General features: G+C 43.0%; 1 protein-coding gene across 7 annotated transcripts in view; it reads right to left on the bottom strand.

Moving 5' to 3' along the window:
* Window positions 1-14,497, bottom strand: part of LOC148522870 (poly(rC)-binding protein 3-like) — a 1,341,444-nt gene that overhangs the window by 431,289 nt on the left and 895,658 nt on the right. For 2 of the 7 annotated variants that reach the window (XM_088473628.1, XM_088473632.1), the window contains exon 1: window positions 7,775-7,971. The exons of the other annotated variants lie outside the window; for them this stretch is intronic. The gene's annotated coding sequence lies outside the window, so the exon portion shown is untranslated. Of the gene's footprint in view, window positions 1-7,774; window positions 7,972-14,497 lie in introns of those variants that run through there. 7 annotated transcript variants of the gene reach the window in all.

The raw sequence follows: 14,497 nt of genomic DNA, 5'->3' as shown, positions 1-14,497 counted from the left end.
CCCCCTTTGGTGGGCGTGCCGGGGACGTGCCTCCCTGACGGGGGCGTTCCCAAGGGAACACCTACCGTCAGAAGCCGGCCCACTGACATCACTAGTGATGTCAGTGGGAGTGATTTTGGCTCTGATAGAGCCAAAATCACTCCGGGCCTTGCGGTTGAGAAACTCAACCGCAGGCTCCGGCTCGCAGTGGCGATGGTCGCGATGGTCACGACCATCGCGGCCATCAAACTGCATGCTCATATAGGCTGTGGGTGGTGACCCACAGCTATACGAGCGTCCAGGAGGACGCTCCATTTTTATGGAGGGTGGTCCTCATTCAGAGCGTGCGCTCTGCTCAGAGCGTACGGCTCTGAATGAGGGCCTTTGTTCTTTAGCCTCAGTGTTTTTTCGTGCACTTATTTGCCTGTTTTAAAGGTAACATCCCTAGACTCAAAGCGAGAAGGTGGTGCACAGAAGATTTCTGACTGTGTTTCACAGTAGGCATTCTAGGACATAAAACAGCAGTAGCAGGACCACCACTCATAAAGAATGACCATGGTCTGGTCCTTTTCTTGCCACTGTGTGTGGTATACAGCATGCTGGCAATTTCACACTTTTCAGCAGTAAATTTTCCTGTTACTTTTAGAAATTATGTTTTTTTCTTTAACATTGTAAAATTTTGTTTAGATTTTAGGTGCCCTTTCTTAAACCTTCTTTCTTCTTTACGACTTTTAGTAGATGTTGAAGTACTATCATGACTGGCAGAAGTCATATCACTAGTACTGGGTTGCTGCTCCTTCTCTTCTATCGATTGTTCCACGATTGGTTTTATTTTTGACAATAAATAATTTTTTTACACTTGATTAATGTTTTGGGGTGCAAGATGATGGAGTGACACCACCGAATACACAGTCTCTTACACTGCGATAATACACTATGCAAATATTTTGCACTAATGTCTTTGTTTTTTAGACACAGGACCTAATTCAGAGATTGACGCTAATGCGATCACTGCTGCAAATTCAAATGGAACACAGCTGCTAAAGTATTCTAATAGATCCGATCTGAATCAGGCCGACATACAACACTGGCAAATGTTTTGACGCACTTGGAAGAACAGGTCTTTGTGCGAACTGTTTTGGGGTGCAGATGATGGGGGGATACCACCGCACACCGAACAGTAATATATGCCGCGTCACTCATCTGAACACCCACTTCTTGAAATACACAATATATTTTTAAATTCAATTAGAAAAGACTGCAGGTTTTTGTTTTAGAAAACAGGAAAAAAAAACATTTTGTTTGCTATTTTTTTAAATATAATTGGGAAAAAATTGAAAACAAACAGGGGTGCGTTTCTTGGACAGTTAAACAATATATATTATATAACAGTATTCTGCAGTGATAGACCATACACAGGGCCTGAAAGACCATACACAGGGCCTGATTCAGCATGAATCACTATTCTGCTTATACGCACGCAATGCAGTTGCTAGTATCAGCGGTGATATGTAAATGTTTGCATTGGCGTTGCGATCACAGCCTGACATAAAGACGCCCACTTCCCCTTGCTCACATCCGTATACTAGGGCAACATAACTAAATAATCGGTAACATCGAGTAACATCGGACCCATACGCACAGTTAAGGCAGGTCAGACCTCACTCAGGAATTGCTTACTTTAGTGCATGCTATGTGGCCTCAGGCTGCCTCCGGTATCGCAGTGGCTAATTTATGCACACCCATGCAATGGCGTTGAAACGCACAGGCACGCCTGTGTTTGCCCGACCACTCCCCCGTCACCACCCACAAACAGCACTTCCTGTCATTCACTCTGCCATGAGTCTGTATAATCTCTGCAATCGCAGTCCCGATCGCACCGTCTGGTTCGCGCACATGCACTGCGATGCATACACATGCGCAGTGTGAATTGATCGCCAAATTGCGATCTTTGCTGAATTAAGCCCAAAGACAGTAACTTGTTTGTTTGCAGTGCAGTGTGTGAGTGAGTGTGCAGTCAGTGTGTGTGACTGACAAACAACAAACACATATACACTGACAATGATACCTGCAGTAACAATTACACTTCCTGGGCACCTATTCTACTTTGTCCTAGTCAGATTCCTACTCCAATTCAAATGGCATAGTCATTACTACCTGATTGCGTGATAATAGTGTTTTTTTAGATTACAGTGCTCCAGCCCACAATCCCACACCCTCTCCCTTAGCTCTCTTGTGTGAAATGGCACTGGATCACGAGGGACTTTTATATGCAATCCAAAACACATGAGGAAGATGACGTTTTGCCTTGTTTCGGGATCCAAATTTGGCAGGATGACCTGAGCCAGCACTCGTAACCCCTAAGTTCGTGTGTGTTCGATTTCAAGGGAAACCGAACCGCTCATCTCTAATTTAAATCTTATTTATTCAACATACAAGTGACATTATGGAATCTTATTTCTTCATATTGACTCCTGGAAGCATCACCTATTAATATCATTGGGTTTAATTTCTGAAACTAATAGAACAATATAATTGATTTTCAAAGTTTATATTTCTGATACTCTCGAAATAGAGGGATCGCAAGAGAAATCAGTGGTTTTTCTTAAATATTCCTGCTGCTAAATAGGAGGAAGTGGAGAGAACTCCAATCTCCATCAAAAAAGACAGAGAAAAAGGGTTATTACTGCTTCATAATTAGATCTCTATATCATGGAAAGTGATGTATCTGTTGTGTCTTAATGCATAAACTTTTATAGGACCACACCAGCAGCTGCCTTCTTGGATGAGGGGGACTGTCAAAGGAGAGTAGGAGACAGTTCTGGCTGGGTCCCGGTGCAATAGATCTGGCAGGCACTGGAACCAGCACATGTGCACAAGCGGCGGTAGTGCCGTATATACGCATAACACCGGCTTCTTGGGATTGCATTGCCTTCAGCCCATAGAAGCCATGTTGGGCTGCCTGAAAGGCAGAGTTCCACTTTTGGGCTAAGGAGATCTTGTGCTGAAGGATTGGAAGTCGGGGTCCCAGGTTGGAGAAAAAAACGGAGGCGAGGGGCCTGAATGTATGTCTTCTTCATCCACATTTACCGGATGTTGGCTAGACCTGACCAAAGGTGCGGAGTCTAACCTACTGGGAGGTGTTCACCAGTGACCCCTCCAATCAGCATTTGGATTTAAGCTGCACCCAGCAAGAGGCCCTTTGGTCAGGTATCCAGCACAAGTGGGAATTGGAAGAACACAGTCGCAGGGAAAGCACAGGGGCATTTAGGAGATGGTACGCGGATGACGTACTGAGTACACACACTGTGGATCCAGACACAGAACTGGCACAGGAGGATGACATTTAGGAGATTGCACTGAGATGACATACTGAGTACACACACTGTGGATTAACACTAGGAATATATCACTAGAAGAAAAGAGTGTGGAACCTGGAGCACTGCAACACCAAGTATTCACTGGAAGTAGTACATTGTTCAGGCAACTTACTGTTGTCCAGAGCCCGGCTAAATACCCTAAGGTAGCGGTCCATTGGAGGATTGTGTCAACTGACAGCAACCAATGCTACCATTGGGTGAAGGGCTAATCAGGTGATGTAGACTGTCATGGCTGCGTCCATGACGGTAACCATAGGAACCAAATCACAGAGCAACACATGGATGTCGCAGCAGACCCCAGGCATAATCCTCAGCGCGTCATTCGCCGCCGCACCTGACGTCTGACCACTCCAGAGGTCAGGGGAAGCTGGTGCTGAGTAACAGTCGATCCTAGGCCGCAATCTGACACAGGGGAGTAGCTTCCCAGTGAAAGGATTCTATCCGCTAATCGCAGCCCAGACTTGCAGTCCCAAGGGGAGAAAACAACCCCCCCCCCCCCTTGGATTGCCTGTCCTGTGTGTGACTGACAGGTAGCGATTCCAAATGGGAAGTCTAGCTCACTGAGGTGGCAGATTCTACTGTGGGGGGCAGGGTGCAGCCTTGCAGCCCCCAAGTACAATCCACCACTGGACCACATACATACTTCTGTGTGAGATTGAGTCATCTTGCTTATTTTATGAATTATTGCTCTTGTAGCTTTAGATTTTCTGCAATAGTGGTACCTCATACTTGCTAGACTGGCTGATAATATAAGATTCTTATGTTCTGATTTTGTAGTTCATATATGCTTTCTGGGTGCCTATGCTTCAGCCGTCAGGCCACATATGAATGCAGTTATTGTTTCTTTATGTGATTAGTTTCACTTGTTCCTTTGCAGTACTGAGATGATACATACAGGTGTTCATCTGCATTGTTTCTGGCTACCATGCCTTTTGCAGTCAGGATCATACACTTGCCATCTTGAAATATGAGGTCCACTCATCTTGAAATATGAGGTTCACCTGCCATGTTAGATACATATAGTACATCCTATACTGGTACAGAGTGTTCCCGCTTGTAGAGGAGCACATGACAATACTGTGCCCAATTCCATCAGTGGTGATTCTATCAAAATATCAAGAGATATTATATGTGCTTTTTCTCACTTTTAGACCTTTTTCTAATCAATCATTTTTTGAAAGCCACGTAATGCAAACAAAGCTATTGGTATGTATAGAAGTACTACAACTAAATTCTAGAAACTTACTGCAAAGAGAAAGAGCAAACAGTTGTTTTGGTGTGGTGCACTCAAATCAACAAAATATTTGGTAAAATTCAAACTGTATTACAACATCTACATAAAACAACCCTTATCTTAAGCTCAAGTCTTAAGATATAAATATCTGTCAGAAAATATTGATCTCTGTCAGAAAATATTGTGCCAAATATTTAATGATAATTTTATAAATACAATACATACTCCAAGAGGGTGATGAAAGTGTAGTAATTTGAGTAATTTTTTTAAAAAATATTACAACCACAAATATTCTACATACATGAAAGTAACTTGATAATATACTTATCTGCAGTTCCTTGGAATTTATCAAACTGTGCTACAGTTTATAATGCTGGCTAATCACATTGGGTTTCAACTGTGTTCTATAAATAGCTTTACTCAGTGCTATTTTTGTAGAAAAATAGGTTCAGGAGCCCCTGGGGGGTGGAGTGCAGAGGCAGGCAGAGCTGTGGATAATGTGGGTGGAGCTACAGTGAGTGTGGGGCATTGTCAGTTTGGGCTGTGGTGGTGGGTGTTTTTATGGCATCTTATCATATAAGTATATAAAACTATACAAATACAGAAATATAGTAAAGAAAACTGCTGTAATTCAGTCACAGAAAACCAAAATCCACAATAAATATATAGGGAAAGTCACATCAAGCCACAACAATACATATGTACAGTGAGAAAAGCAGGATCAATGTTAATATTGAAAAACCAGATCTACATAAATAACTTTGAAAAAGCCAGATTCACATTAAATACATTAAAAAAGCCACAACCACATAAAATACACTGAAAAAGCCTGATGCACATAAACTACATTGAAAAAGCCTGATCCACATAAAAACAATGAAAAAGCCAGATCATCTAAATTACATTGAAAATGCCAGATCCACATAAAATACTTTGAAAAAGCCAGTTCTACATAAAAAAATTGAAAAAGCCAGTTCTACTTAAAAAAACATTGAAAAAGCCAGATCCACATAAAATAGGTATTATGGCAATACAAGTACCGCCAAAACACTTGTCCAGTTCAGTGGCGAAAACTGGCAAATTTTTCTGCCATCGGGGTTTTCGCCAGCGATAGCAGCATTAGAGGGAAAAATTATTGAAATCACTCAAGGCCACTTCAGAGCTGTTACTCCCAGCCTCAATCCTTATCACGCTCGATCGTGGGTGCACCCCTTTTCCTCCACTTATACCACATCGGTTTGCAGCTGTGGCCCGGCAGGGGAGAAACTAGCAGCGGTGTAGCAGTTATTAAGGGTCCCACAGCCGGCGGCTTTATGTTGAGTCAATCTGACCTATTAGTATGCCGCCACTTCATGGGCCGTGACTAAGAAGATGCAGTGACGCTGTCCGGCTGGAGAAGGAGCAAGGGGGCCTCCCCATATTTCTCCCCGACTGCCTCCCGATTGACTGAGTCTGGGACTGGCTGGTTGCTGAGGGGGAGGAGGTGCTGCCAGGGATTGATGTCACAATCTCAGCAGGGTGGATAGGAGAAGCTACCCTGCCCCTGCATGCAGTGCCTGCCCATCTCGCAGACTGAGCCAGGCCAGCCACACTGATGCGCAACTGTGGGCCCAGGCCCCGGCAGTAAGTAAACTTACTATGAGTGTCTTTGCCTGCAGCCACCTCACAGCTGTCATCCACTGACTCCCCAGTCACCCATTGCCTCTCTCCATCACTCACTACCTTCCTGTCACCTAATGCCTCTCCCAGTCACCCATTGCCTCTCTCCATCACTCACTACCTTCCTGTCACCCTCTGCCTTCCCCTGTCACCTAATGCCTCTCCCAGTCACCCACTGCCTCTCCCTGTCACCCTCTGCCCATCACGCTCTCTTTCCAGTCCCCCTCTCCCTGTCAAACTCTGACTTTCCCCATAACCCTTGTCTCCCTCTGCCTGTCTCATTCTTTCTGTCTCCCTCTATTGCCCCAGTGTCACCCACTGCCTGTCAATCACTCCCCCTCCCCAACATCATCCACTGCCTCTCCCCAGTGTCACTCACCATCCACTGCTCCTCCATGTCACCTGCTTCCTGTCACCCACTGCCTCTCCCTAGTGTCACCCCCATTGACTTCTCCCCAGTGTCACCCACTGCCGCACCGCAGCATTACCCACTGCTTCTCCCCAGGGCCCCCAGTCTCTCTCCCCAGCGTCTCCCACTACCTATCACCTATTGACTGTCACCCACAGCCTCTCCCCAGTGTCGCCCACTGGCTGTCAGTCACTGTCTCTTTCCAGCGTCACCTACTTCCCGTCACCCACAGCCTTTACCCATGGTCACCCACTGCCCGTCACCCACTGCCTCTCCCATTTGTAAGAGGGCGCCAAACACCCTAGAACCGGCCCTGACTGCTTATGCTCTATACTCAACTTACATGCAGAGTCTCTGGAAAGCAAAGTGCTAAAAACACTCTGACTTTACAAATGCTTAGACATAGCATAGGAGTTATATTTACAGACCCTTAAGGGATCAATTAGAATTAGCAATAAATCCAGCTGAAGGAGCAACTTGCAACCTGGTCAAACCATGATGCATTGTTATGGGAGCAAATTCATTTTTTCTTGCACCTTTTGTGTGAATTTTCATACATTATTATGTACATATCACATTTTCATACTTCTTTTTTGCATTAAATACGAAAATATTTGGATACAAAGCAGAATATATCTGAAAAACATATCATTGTTCAGCTGCTAAACAATTTCTGTAATCTTTCATTAAATATAAAGAACTTCAAAAGATACAAGTTATACACTCATTAGATGCATTTGATTTTGTTTAATCAAAAACACTAGATAGTTCAAGTAAGCACAAAAACATGATTAAGTTGCTTTTTTCATCATATACTTCGTTCTAAAGAGATAACTCATGTTTAAAATGAGTGAAAACGTTTATCGAGAGTTTTAGCAAAATAGCAAATACAGTAGTATATACATTTTATATTTGTGACACACTTGAAGTGAAATTTTGGATTGAGTACACTAATTTATTGTGGAACGGTCATTCACTATATGCTCCTATATAATCCTACATCCATTTCTGAGGACCATAGTCTATTCAACAACAAAAAAAGTGTAACATTAAATAAAAAGTGTTTCTCTTAAACAAATGTAGCCCAGAAATATCCACAAAGTATAGCATTACCTTATGTTTAATGGAGTCCTGATTTTCTTTGATCACAAGAGGAACTGTGTTCTGTCAAATAGAGACATTATGAATGCTGTCCATCTCCTATGAAGCACACAAATATATTGTGCTATTTCAGTAAGTCCCCCCAAAACTCGAATTTTATGCTTGTGAGAAATATCTTATTCTCATGGCAGTCATATGCACACCCTGCTTCTTTCCTGCTCACTACAAAAATAAAAGGAGTCTGTGGAAATTGATCAGAATGAATCACACCCCTTCTGCCTTATGAAAGGCTGAACACACAATTCAGTCAGAGGAGAGGGTAGTACTGTATGTAACACACAAAACATAGGGCCTGATTCAGAGTTGGGAATAGAGTAAGAATGAGCAAGTAACCATGTTGAATTTCAGGTGGGACAAATTTTAAATGTGCAGAGAGATTTATATTGGGCGGGGTGCGTCCAAACTGACATCTAAATTGCAGTGTAAAAATAAAGCTGACCAGCATTTCTGGGCTGCATGCAAAAGCAGCCAGTATCTACCCCAAATGCAAACAAATGTATGTATTTGCACTAGGGATGTGCATCGACACCCGTGTTTTGGTTTAGGATCTGTATCTCCTTCAAGGTTTTGGATCTGGATTTGGTTTTACAAAACCACCCCTGCGTATTTTGGTTTTGGTTTTGGATCTGTATCTTTTTTCCAAAAAATTATATAAACAGCTAAAACCACATACTTTGGGCCTGTTTTTGTTCCTACAGTATTATTAGCCTTAATAACAATAATTTTCAAGCATTTCCAGGCATTTTTTATCACCTCACAGCTCTCAATATTGATTTCACTAGTTTTCACCAATATAGGCCAAAGGCTGCAGAGAACTGGCTGGCTAAAGTAAGCGACAGAGCAGAGGCACATATGCACGGCAGTTTAAAAAAATATCACACATCTATGAAACATTACCACACAGCAGTGGCAGACAGGATGGCAGTTTAATAAACTATAATAATGTTAGTCGGCAATCCCCTAAATTATGCAAAATGTAAAGAAAAGAGGTGCAAGATGGAATTGTCCTTTGGCCCTCCCACACATTCTTATGTGGGATATTAAAAAGGACATGCACAGCTTAACAAACCAAGCACTTTAGCAAGAAGGACTGACACTTTTGTGGCTGAAGTCCTTGGTTTATTTGGGCCCCCTCAAAACATTATTGGAAGGACTACCTTCAATTATTAAGGTTTATGATGAGGGTGTTGGTGGTGGAGATTGCATGTGCTGGTTCAAACTGCTGGAAGCTGATACTGGACTGCTTGTTATTAATTTAGTAATTATTATAATTTTGTTAAACAAATTGCATGAACTCACTGCAAATGACGTAACAGGGAGGAGGTGCCTAAATGGTTAATGTCCCTTCCTCTGCTAACTTTGGCTTTACAAATGGAACAGATGCCTTCACAACTGTTGTCAGAATTTTGATTAAAATAGTTCCACACCCAAGACATGGCTTTTCTGGCTTTCTTTTTATCATGAGCAAGAACTGCTGCCACTGGTGGCTGATTTACGCAAACAACATCCTCATCATCAACATCCTCATTAGTGTCGGATAGGACACAAATTTTCCCCTCATCCTCCTTTTGCACTTCCTCCACACTATCATCCTGGTTTTCTAGCACAGCCTTCATGGCGTCAGTGATCCTCTGTGCAACTGGGTGACAGCTGTTATACTTACTTCCTCTATCAAAGGATTGTTTAATAGTCAATTGTTTTTTTAATTACTACTAGTAGTAGTCTTCTTGGTCCTTTTCTGGGATGAAGATCCACCACCAGCAGCAGAATCAGCAGCAACAGGCGTAGCACTCAAGGCTCCTTCTAAGGAATCACGGATAGTAGAGGAGTCAATCATGCTTATGAAATTGGATGCAGCAGGACTACTTCCAATTCCACGATTAAGGATGTTGATGATGTAGGTGTTGGTGGTGGAGATTGCTAGGTGACACTGGACTGATTGTTATGTTTTTACCCAAAGTTTCAGAATTTGAAAAACACTTTTGAATTTGATGAATGTGCTGCAAGTGACGTAACAGGGAGGAGGTTCCTAGATGATTAAGGTCCTTACCTCTACTCACCCTTGCTTGGCAAAGTTTACAGATGGCTTGACAACTGTTGTCTGGATTTGGGTGGAAAAAATTCCACACATGAGAAGTGGATTTTTTTGTCTCTTGCCCCAGCATGACAGCAATATGCTTTGCCTTTTTCCTACCATGGGCAACAACTGTTACCTGATTTACACAAAAAACATCCTTGGCATCAACATCCTCATCATCATCCTCATCATCCTTGTTGGCGCCAACTACAGAAATATCCTCCTCATCCTCCTGGTGCAATTCCACAGAAGCATCCTCTATTTGTATGTCAAAGTGTTGATTTGTGCTGCTCAACCCCACATTTGCAGAGGGCACACAAATGGTGGAAGGAGGATCCTCTTCAAGTATTGTATTAGAAAGGTCAGGTTCACACATGGCAACCACGGACACATTTGGACTCTCCTCGGTGATCTGTGACTTTTCTGAGCACACAGTTGGTTCATGTGCCTTAGCAGTTTTAATTTTTTTAACACTTCTACAGGGAGGAGGGCTTACATCATCATAAGATGCAGAACCACCAGTCATAAATAAAGGCCAAGGATTTATCCTTTCCTTGCCACTTCATGTAGTAAATGGAATATTGCCAATTTTTTGTTTCTCTGCAGCTAACTTAGTTTTGTAATTTTTTTTATTTAACACTGTAAAACATTGCTTGCTTGATTTTAGATGCCCTGACTTAAGGCCTGTAAGCCCTTGGGCATCAGCTTTAGTAGATGATGTAGATGGACTAGTATTGTCATGACTGGTGGCATTGGCAGCAGCTCCACCACTAGTATGTGGTTTCTGCTCTCCTCTCAACTGATCGTTCTTAATATTAACAAACATGAATGAAGTGGGGTACAGCACACACATCAATTTGTACCAATTTTAAATATTACACTGCGGTATCAATGACCTACAGTGTCACAAGAGTTTTTATGAATAAGAAAAGAATAACACACTGCGTTACCACTTACAGCGTCACAATATTTTTTTACGAATACACTGCATTTTCCACTTAAAGTGTCACAATATTTTTTATGAATACACTGCGTTTCCACTAACAGTGTCAATATTTTTTACGAATACACTGCGTTTCCACTAACAGTGTGACAATATTTTTTAGGAATACACTGCATTTCCACTAACAGTATGACAATATTTATTACGAATACACTGCATTTCCACTAACAGTGTGACAATATTTATTACGAATACACTGCATTTCCACTAACAGTGTGACAATATTTATTACGAATACACAGCATTTCCACTAACAGTGTGACAATATTTATTACGAATACACTGCATTTCCACTAACAGTGTGAGAATATTTATTACGAATACACTGCATTTCCACTAACAGTGTGACAATATTTATTACAAATACACTGCATTTCCACTAACAGTGTGACAATATTTTTTACAAATACACTGTGTTTTCCACTTACAGTGTCACAATATTTTTTATGAATACACTGCATTTTCCACTTGCAGTGTGACAATATTTTTTACGAATACACTGTGTTTCCACTTACAGTATCTCAATATTTTTTATGAATACACTGTGTTTCCACTAACTGTGTCAATATCTTTCACGAATACACTGTGTTTCCACTAACCTTGTCAATATTTTTTACAAATACACTGCGTTTTCCACTTACAGTGTGACAATATTTTTTATGAATACACTGCATTTTCCACTTACAGTGTGACAATTTTTTTATGAAAACACTGCATTTTCCACTTACAGTGTGACAATATTTTTTACGAATACACTGCGTTTCCACTAACAGTGTCAATATTTTTTACGAATACACTGCGATTTCCACTCCTGGATGGGCACAGCAGCCCCTCCCCTCGATGTACACAGCAGCCCCTGGATGTACACAGCAGCCCCTGCCCTAGATGGACACAACAACCCCTGGATGGACACAACAGTCACTGCCCTTGAATGGATACAGCAACCCTTGGATGGACACAGCAGACCCTGGATGGACACAGAAGCCCCTGTCCTTGATGGACACAGCAACCCCTGGATGGACACAGCAGACCCTGGATAGACACAGAAGCCCCTGCCCTTGATGGACACAGCAGCCCCAGGATGGACACAGCAGCCCCTTTTGGATGAAGCACAGCCCTGACAGCCCTGGACTCCACCAGTCACCATGGGGAGGGACTTTTTTACAGTCCAAAACCCGTGAGAATCCGACAGCAGGATGACGCCGTTATGTTTTACTTTGAGATCCAAGTCAAGCGGGAAAACCCGAGTCGGACTCGGCTCTCGCCTCGAAACTGGAAGTTCGAGTGGGTCCGGTTCTCAGGGAACCGGACCTGCTCATCTCTAATTTGCACCCCTTACATTGCAACATGGTTTGTCCAGGTACACATTTACTTAATTTGTCCTACTCTATACCCAAATATTAATCAGGCTATTAGGGCTCTATTTACTACAATCTGCATTAAAATGCAGACTGTAGTGTGATATTACCGACTGAATTCGCATTGCAAATTCAGGCAATATCACAAAGATTTATTGCAGGGACAGTGCTTGCAATAAAGCTCTGTTCCTGCGAATCCCCTCCGCAGACATATCACTGTATTTTTCAGAAAAATAGCATGCGCCGACTGGCCGCCGCTACCCCCCTGTGATCGCAATCCCCCCCTTCATCCCCCCCTTAATTTCATTTACCTCTGGCGATCGGTACTCCGGTGATGTCCTCCATGGCTCCTGTCAGCTGGTCTCCCATCATACACTGTGACGTGGTCAGCTGACCGGGTCACAGTGCAGGATAGGAGACCAGCTGACCGGAAGAAGGACATCACCAGAGCACTGATCACTGACCCTGGACTCAGGTAAGTTTTTTTAGCAGTGATCAACTTGTTGTCTGTTTGTGTGTGCTGTAGCCACATGTGCATCAAGAAAGCAGCAGTGCCAAGCATGCGTCTGTGTCATAAATCAAGGGCCAGCTGGCTCGTCTGTTGAAGGGTGGTGTAACCCCCAATGTACCGGAAAAAATTAAAAAAATATTTTTTTCTGTGTTTGTGACTTGTGTGCAGTGTCTCATAAAGGCTGTAGTCCTAAAGAGGTGCTGTAGTCTTGTCCAGGGGGTGCTCTGTCCATCAGGGGTGCTCCCCCCAAGTGCAAAAAAAAATATTTTTTTTTCTGCTTGTGAGCACTGTAGCCACACGTGCATCAACCAAGTAGCAGTGCCAAGCGTGCACCTGTGTCATAAGTCAAGGGCCGGTTTGGACATCTGGTCTGGACTGAAGGACCTGCCAACAATTTCTGACATGTCTACTGTTACTGCATGTGATACTGTCACCATTGATACTGTCACTGTCAGCATCCAAGTAGGCATGTCAGACAGTCCGTACCCCTGTACTGGCAGGAAAAAAAGGAAATTTGGAGGCCCCTGTACAAACTGGCTCTATTTTACCTAAGTTACCCCCCATCCAGTGTGTACTCCGAAAGAGTTTTTAGTGCAGCCGTGAGGCGTAGGAGGTTGCTTCCACAAAATGTGGAGAAGATGAAGTTCATCAAAATGAATTATCAATTCTTCCAGGAAGACTAGTCTCCAGAAAGTACAGAGGGACCTGTGGTGGTGGATTCCAGCGGGGATGAACTAATACTCTGTGAGGATGAGGACAACACTGAAGAGGGTGAGGAATCGGTGGATGAGGACGACATCTTGCCTCTATAGAGCCAGTTTGTGCAGGGACAGATTAATTGCCAGCTTGTTTTGTGGGGGCCCAAACGAACCAATCATTGCAGCCACAGTCGTGTGGCAGACCCTGGCGCTGAAATGATTGGTTTGTTAAAGTGTGCATGTCCTGTTTATTCAACATAAGGGTGGGTGGGAGGGCCCAAAGACAATTCCAAATTCCATCTTGCATCTCTTTTTTTTCTTTGCAGTATATACTCTTTGGGGCCTAGTTTTTCAAACTGCCATCCTGTCTGCCACTGCAGTGCCACTCCTAGATGGGCCATGTGTTTTGAGCCGCCCACTTGTGTCGCTTAGCATAGTCATCCAGCTACCTCGGTGCAACCTTTTGGCCTAAAAACAATATTGAGGTGTAAAGTGTTCAGAATAGACTGGAAATGAGTGGTTATTGAGGTTAATAATACCGTAGGAACATAAAAAAACCCAATTCTGTGATTTTAATTGTTTTTATGCTTTTTTACCCCAAAAATACAGATCCAAAACACAAAACCCAGAACCCAAAACACGGAAGAGTGGTTTTTGCAAAACCAATCCAGATCCAAAACACGAAGAAAGATCCAGATCCAAAACACAAAACACGAAAAGTAACCGGTGCACACCCCTAAAAACAACGTGTTCACAAAGCGCAAAAAGGCAATATTCCATATGATGAAGCAGTATAGATTTCATAAATAAAGTGACATGGTGCATAGACATGAAATGCTGGCCCGGATGCAGTCCATAGGAAAAATAGTGACACAGTGCATCCAAAATCAGTCACTTAATAATGTTCCAGAAATATGGTGCTCTCACCTCTTGATGATCCTGCGGTGGGCTAGCCAATGGAGGCAAAAGGTCCTGGGCTGGAGAGCTTGGCACAACCGCAGAGAGCGTTTCCAACCACAGGTCAGGAT

The sequence above is a fragment of the Taudactylus pleione genome, unplaced genomic scaffold, assembly GCF_031769625.1.
Source record: "Taudactylus pleione unplaced genomic scaffold, aTauple2 ptg000137l, whole genome shotgun sequence".
Taxonomy (NCBI): domain Eukaryota; kingdom Metazoa; phylum Chordata; class Amphibia; order Anura; family Myobatrachidae; genus Taudactylus; species Taudactylus pleione.
The sequence above is the reverse complement of the archived record's forward strand: the minus strand, read 5'-3'. Positions and strand labels throughout refer to the sequence as shown.